The 7,932-nt window shown below is 40.2% G+C and overlaps 1 pseudogene; it reads left to right on the forward strand.

Annotated features, from left to right (window-relative positions):
• Positions 1 to 417: 417 nt before the first annotated feature.
• On the forward strand, positions 418 to 1,371 carry LOC107973616 (large ribosomal subunit protein eL8-like; annotated as a pseudogene).
• The last annotated feature ends 6,561 nt before the right edge of the window (positions 1,372 to 7,932 follow it).

Raw genomic sequence — 7,932 nt, forward strand, 5'->3', positions numbered from 1 at the left:
ATATAGCTGGTGAGGAAAAGAGAGGAATGAAAGATGGCTCTTAATAACAAACCAGGTGGGTGGCACTGACATTTATTAAGCTAAGGAAGACTGGTAGAGACAAGAAATTAGTTGTAGGGGTAAAAAAAATAAAGAGTTTTGACTTAGCTGTTTTAACTTGGACATGTCAAGTAAACTTTTAGGTAAGTCTGGAGCTCAGAGGCATGGATATAAAAATTTGGAAGACATCTGCATAAAGATGGTGTTTAAAGCCTTGATAATAGACAAGGCAACCTAGGGGGAGAGTTTAGAGAAAGAAATAAAGAGGGCCTGAGAATAATCCCTTAGGAACAGCAATATTTAAAGCTGTTTAGAGAAGAACAAAGAGATATGAGGTGCTTTGGACAGTGAAATGGAGGGAGCAGGAAAGGATGATGACAGAAAATCCAAGACAGGAGAGGGCTTCTTAAAAAAGGCAGTTGTTGCCCTGTCCTCCAACTGCCTAAGGTGCTGAAAGGAAAGGAGGCCAAGGGGAAGAAAGTGGCACCCACCTCTGCTGTCATGAAGAACCAGGAGGCCAAGAAGGTGGGAAGTCCCTGTTTGAGAAAAGGCCTAAGAATTTTGGCACTGGACAGGATATACCACACAAAAGGGACCTCACCTGCTTTGTCAAATGGCCCCGCTACATGCAGTCGCAGCGGCAAAGGGCTATCCTCCATGAGCGGCCGAAAGTTCCTCCTGCCATTAACCAGCTCACTCAGGTCTTGGACTGCCAGTTACTCAACTGCTTAAGCTGGCCCACAAGTGCAATCCAGAGACAAAGCAAGGGAAGAAGCAGAGACTGTTGGCCTGGGCTGAGAAGAGAGCTGACAGCAAAGGGGCTCTCCCCATTAAGAGACCACCTGTCCTTCAAGCAATTTCAATACTATCATCACCGTGGTAGAGAACAAGAAGTCTCAACTGGTGGTGACTGAACACGATGAGGATCCCATCAAGCTGGTTGTCTTTCTGCCTGCCCTGTGTTGTAAAATATGGGTCCCTTACTGCCTTATCAAGGGGAAGGCAAGACTGGGACGTCTAGTCCACAGGAAGACCTGCACCACTGTCGCCTTCACACAGTTTAACTGGGAAGACAGAGGAGTTTTGATGAAGCTGATGGAAGCTATCAGGACCAATGACAATGACAGATACGATGAGATCTGCCACCACTGGGAAAGCAATGTCCTGGGTCCTAAATCTGTGGCTTATATTGCCAAGCAGGAAAAGGCAAAAGCTGAAACACTTGCACTAAACTTGGTTAACCATACATTGTTGCGTTTTCTGTACAGAAAAATAAGAATAATTCTCCCAGGCAACATAATGAGGTCCATCTCTATAAAACAAATAAATTAGCCAGGCATGGTGGTGTGTGCCTGTAGCCCCAGCTACTCTGGAGGCTGAGGTAGGAGAATCACTTTAGCCTGGGAGGTCAAGGCTGCAGTGAGCCATGATCAAGCCACTGCACTCCAGCCTGGGCAACATATAAATTAATTAATTAATTAATTAATTAAATATAATTTAAAAAAATAAAAATTTGCCTTCAAAAACAGGGGAGTTGTCAACATGTCATATGCTGCTGAGAAGTCTAACAGGGTAAATTAAATCACCTATATCACTTGACTCCAGTGTCTCCACAAAGCTCTCATCCCTTAAGACACTTCCACTCAGCTCCCAGATGTATGAAAGTCCATATTTAGACCTCCATCCTTTTTTTATTACATTCAATGTCTCATGAGTGAAATATCAAATTGAGTCACTTCTAGCCCCTAGAGGGAATACATTTCAGATCATGTCTGGATATTGGAGATTTGATAAAGAAAAAGAGAGACAGAGAGGGAGAGAGAGATGAGTATGGGCTAGTGACAGTACTGTTAAAGTTGGAATGAGAGAAAGGCAGAAACAAGGATCATGGAAGATATCAAAAGGCAACCGCAGCTATTTTACACATTTGTCTGGGGCCTGCTCACTCCACTGAGTCATTCCTGTTTCATGCTGGTATTCTGGCTGACATTTGGTTTGATACATGAGTATAAAATCTCCCTTATCCCCTTCAGGGTATGCTCTCTTTCTACCTGATACACCATTGGTAATGAAGTTCTTGATGAACCCTCTTCACAGTCTTTATTACATCTAGGATATTATATATCCTAATCTACTTGAGGTAGGATTAATGACATAATAAGGAACAAAACTTTTATTAATATATAAACACTATATGATGCTATCATTTGATTGATGGAGACATAGAGACTGAGAAAGATGTCCCAGGTGACTTGTATCTTCAGACCCACCCACAACCCAAACTAGACCAATCCACAGCCTTCAGAAGAGTGAATTTGCCAGAAGGAGACTCTATTCCTAGTGGATACCGGATAGAGGTGGATTCCAGCTGCACACATGGACCTGAACCATTGGTTGTCCACTTGTTTAAATTCTCTAAATTCCTCTTTGATCTTTCACGGGTCTCGAGGGAAGAGTTAAGATTAAAACTGGTTCAACTTTAGTGTCAAAATTTCCACAGTAAATGGGTTTCAACCACTTGATTGGGGTAAGGGGGCAAAAAATGCCATTTGTCAAAGTACTTAATTTTTTAGAAACCCTATTTTCATGTGTCTTTGTAGGAACAAAACAAAGGAAGCTAGTATCCTCTTTATGACTCATAGGAAAACATTGATGTTATGTAACAAGTGTTTCTTAACAATAGAAAATACTCCTAAAATGAATGAACAAACTAACAAATTAATGAATGAAGGAAGAAGTTACACCACATATTGGCTTCTTATAGGAGTCACTTCCAATGACTGTGACTCTCTCTAGACTCAGAACAGGGTATAAGATTGGGACAGACAGGACAGGAATGCAGGAAAAGCTACAAGAGGTATAAACAAAGAGACCTTGGCCTCTGGGTAATGGGGGTGACTGTGCTCTGGACGTTTGTCCTTGTGGAGTCTTTTAGGCAACCACAGCCAACTGTTCTCAAATCCCTTACCAGAGGATAAAATTTCCCTGACTGTGCAAAAATGAAGCAGCTGATAGCCTCCCTAAGGATGTATTTTTGAAAGGCAAGCATTTCGCCTCTTCAGAGCAACCCCCTTCAGAGAAGGTTAGCATTCCTGGAGAAGCTCCAGATTGCCCAGAAACTCTGTGTCCCTGGAGTCTGAACAGAGCAACAATATGGAGACAATTCAACAAGATTTCTTTAAAAAAAAAAAAAAAAAGCCTTTCATTTGATGCCTAGATGACTACAAAGAGGAAGGTAGCTGAGACATGTGAGGACAGTCGCTATTCCTAGAGCCTTGGAACTGCAGGAAGTCAATGGCAGAGCCAGAATTGGGATTTGGCTTTCAGGTGACTGTACCAAGCAGAAGTCCTCTCCATTTTTGTAATTAATCAGTGGCATTTCTATATAAGCCCTACATTGCTCCTAAATTGTCCTCATGGTACAATACATCTAATTGTTTGATGGATCTGCCTCATAGAAATACTGCTTTGAAAAGATCACATAGCCAAAAGTGAGAATAAATTGTCCTGCTTCAGGACTTTCTTCATGTTCTTCCCTCACCTGCAAAAGAAAGAACCCTCTTCCATCTCCACCTATGAACAGTGGTCATTTTGTCTAGAACTATCTTTTGTCCCTAATACTTTGAAGCAATGTGGGATAGGGAAAAAGAGTTAAGAAGTCAGATAACTGGTTTAGAGCCCCAACTCTACCATTTACTAATTACTTGATCTCAGATAAGTTCCTTAACTTTTCTGAGCCTCGATTTCCTAACCTGTAAAATGAATCTAAGAATGTGTACTACACAGAATTGCTGTGAGTATTGCATAAGATCATACACGCATGCTCATCATCACACTGTCGGCACTTGAGAAGCACTGTTAGTGCTGCTTCCATTCTGTCCCCAACACCACGATGAATCCAACCAGAAATGACTTTACATTTCCTACCCATTCCCAGAGTGCTTCTTATTTACCAGTTTATAGAACCCTTATCTAATCTTGTCTCAGCCTCTCTACTACTCTAAAAACTCCTTGAGGGCATCAAATGTATAATGTACAATTTCATCATTTCCCTACTGCCCAGCATGCACATTCACATGAAAAGCGCTCAGTGAACATTTACTAAATAAATCTTTCTCTTTTATCAGGACAAATCAGTAGGTAGACCTTCCTCACATCATTCTTACTTACTTTCCACCTGTCAGTCTTTACCAAGAGAAAGGAATAAAGAAGTCAGCCAATAAATGAGGTGGAGAGAGGAAGGCACTAGCACTTATGGCATGCCTACTATGTGTTAGGGTTTTTACAGTCAGATCTTATTTATTTCTCACATCAAGCCTCCTTTAGCCCCGATTTACAGAAAGGAAACTGACTAAGAAATATAAATAATTTGCCCAGGCTTTCACAAATTATAATAGCCTTTTAATTACCTTAATTGAAATGGGCTCTGTGAAAAATGAAAAGAAATTGAGGGAGAGACACCAGGTTGGTTCCAGAGTCCCTAGCAATCATTAGTTCTTACCAGCTCTCTATTTTGCCGGACACTATCTACAAGTGACAATAATAACTGATTATCTACTAGCAAGTTGGCCAATTTATAAACTGTCAATTTTTCTCCTTTAAAAAAAAGCCCCAAAAAAGCAGCTTCCCAGAACCCACAATCCCCCTCTCTTTGCTCAAGTTCAAAATCCCATGGTTACCTTTTGTCTCATTCCAAAGTGCAAGGCCCTTTGCCCAGTTGAGAGATAGAGATGTTATTTTTAAGGCTGAACTTTGCACTCTCAGCAGTCCTGCCTTAGAATCAAGAACAGTCTGTTCAGAAGCCCCTGGGGCTTCACAATCCAAACAAACGTGAGTCTCAGGATCACCTCCCCCATCTCAGAGGAAAGGGTCCAGAGAAGCACAGAAATGAAGCAGTCCTTCCCCAACACGAAAACTTCAGATTTCCCTCCAATGTTTCTTTATTTCCAATTTTTTACTTACTTAGTAAGAAAACCTTATTTAGGTCTTAATGGTCTTTGGCATCCTCCTAAACAGAGGCAAGCACAGATTGTATGTGACTTGAGGCAACTGTAGTAGCCTGGGCCCAGGGATCGGTGGGGTGAGGTAAGAGAAGGAGCCCAGTATCAGGGAGTAAGTGCCCAAGATTATTTTGAAATAAAAATCTAGAATCCACACACCTAGATATGGAGATTCTCTCAGGTTATATAGTCATGATGTCTAGGTTTTTTTACACGGAGTCGAAGCCAAGTGGTTGATGTAGAAGCTGGCCCAAGTTGTGGAGTACTTACTACCCCTTCCATTCTCTTCTGTGGCCTGAACTTGTGGCTGGTTCCCAGCCCCTCACAGCCTCACAATCTTGGCTTGTCTCCTCAGAACCTCTCTGCTCCTCTCCTCCCTTTTCCATTTGGGGATTTCATTCAACACCACATTTATATTTTATCTCATAACATTTTCTTTCTCTCATAAAAAAATGTTTATTTGAGGGTTCTGCTTCACTTCACCATTTGTTTCTACCTGTGAATCACATGAAATTCACCCTACATCCTTATATTTTCATGATTTTGTATGCCTATTTGAATTTCAAATTGCAAAATTTGATTTTACAAACACAAGATTTTATACCTTGGTTCCCAGTCCATGGGAAATCTGTCCCAAATCTCAACTATGTTTTTGGGAAACTGGGCCATGTTTCTATAGATCACTCTGAATTTAACCTCTGGACCAATAGGCAGGGTTTAGAGATCAGAAAATAGAAAAACTGAAAAATAGAAAAATAGCTCTAGCTTGATACACCTGGGGGAGCCTACCGAGTCCATCAAGACGAGGAGAGGCCACTGCACTTCCATTTGTATTGTTGAAATGAGTTTTATAATTGCATCAAGGAAGCCACACCATGGTTAAGTTCAGTGTAAGTTAATTAGTGGATAATAAATCCATAACAAGGTATTTTTTTTAAACCCAGAAGTATCCTGAATCATTATGTTCAGTGGCCAAAAGCAATTTCACCAAAATATCCCTTGCTACTGCTAAAAAAGACCGCTTTTCATAGAAGAATATAAGGCTAAAGAGATAAATGTGGCATCACCTATTTCATATGAGATGAAATGGTCCAAGGAAGAGACCAATCTATCTCCACAGAAGTGACCAGAGTCACTGAGAAATATTAGGGCTTTTTGCAAGAGACAGTAAAGAGGACACATTCTAAAATACTTTTTCTTTCTCTCTTTGTAAAAGATGAATGATATTTTTAACGAGTATTTGGGACCCAGGAATTAAAACTGTGGGATAAACTTGAAGGAGAGAGGGATGGAAGGCATACCCTCAACCTGAGAATGGGTGATGGGAGGAGTGGATAGAGAACCAAGAGCTTGCTGGGACTGTGGTTGATTTTCAGAGGAGATGGGGACTCTTGGGAGCAACTTTGGCTTGAGTCATCTTGATATTCTCTGACCTAGTTCTGGGGAAACTTGTACTGGATTTTAAAAAACTGAAAGACAAAGAGCAACTTCAAAAGAACCCCAAAGCATTGTGACACCTGTGGGAGAAAGATTCTCTCCAGACTTTATGAAAGAAACTATATCAACCACTAAGGATGAGGTGGCTGTGGGTGGCAGTCAGTCAGCTTCCTTTCACAAGTGGTAGCCACCTCAACCAATTAAGGCCATGAGGAAAGAGGAGTTCCTGTCAGCCAATTTAATCACTTTCTCAGACACTCTATCTTCCCCAGTAAGACTTTTCTAGTCAAAATTTCTCCACGTATGCAAAGTTCTCATTTGCAGTAAGCTTTGGAAACCCAGTGTGTTTTGGTTTCTAAGAGAGTTTCAGAGCTAGTTGGGCTCTAAGTCAAGCAAATTGTATTCATCCCTAAATTACCTGCTATTGTCATGCACAACCCTTGATTCAATTTTTTTAATTAATAGACTTTCTTTTTTGAGAAGTTTTAGGTTTACAGAAAAATTGAGCAGAAATACAGAGTTCTCATTTACTCCCTCTACCCTCCTCCCCACACATAGTTTCCCTATTACTACATTTTGCATTAGTGTGGTAAATTTATTACAATTGATGAACCAATATTGATACATTATTATTAACTGAAGTCCATAGTTAATATTAGGGTTCACTTTTGTATTATACAATTCTATGAATTTTGACAAATGTATGACATGTGTTCATCATTACTGTATTACACAGAATAGTTTCACTGCCCTAAAAATCCTCTGTGCTTATTCATTCCTCCCTCTGTATCCCAAACCCAAACGCTGGCAACCACTACTCTTTTTATATTCCCTATAGTTTTGCCTTTTCCAGGATGTTACATAGTTGGAGTCATACAATGTGCAGCATTTTTCAGATTGGCTTTTAACGCTAGCAACATGCAATTAAGATTCATCCACTTCTTTTCCTGGCTTCTTTTTAGCACTGAATAATATTCTATGGTATGAAGGGATCACAGATTGTTTATCCATTAACCTATTAAAAGCATCTTGTTTGCTTCCAAGTGTTGGCGATTATGAATATGGCTGCTATAAACATCCATGTGCTGGTTTTTGTGTGCACATAAGTTTTCAATTCATTTCGAAGAATGCCAAGGAAGTATTCCATTCTGCATTGTATGGTAAGAGTATATTAGTTTTGTAAGAAACTGCCAAACTGTCTTCCAAAATCGCTGTTTCATTTTGCATGAATGAGAGTTCCTATAGCTCCACATCCTCACTAGCATTTGGTGTTGTTGGTGTTTTGGACTTTCCTCATTCTAATATGTGTGTAGTGGTATCTCCTTGTTGTTTTAATTTATAATTCCTTAATGACATATGATATGTGATGTTGAGCATTGTTTCATATGTTTATTTGGTGTCTATATATCCTCTTTGCTGAGGTGTCTGTTTAGAAGATCTCTTGCTCATTTTTTAA

Source organism: Pan troglodytes, chromosome 1 (genome assembly GCF_028858775.2).
Source record: "Pan troglodytes isolate AG18354 chromosome 1, NHGRI_mPanTro3-v2.0_pri, whole genome shotgun sequence".
Taxonomy (NCBI): domain Eukaryota; kingdom Metazoa; phylum Chordata; class Mammalia; order Primates; family Hominidae; genus Pan; species Pan troglodytes.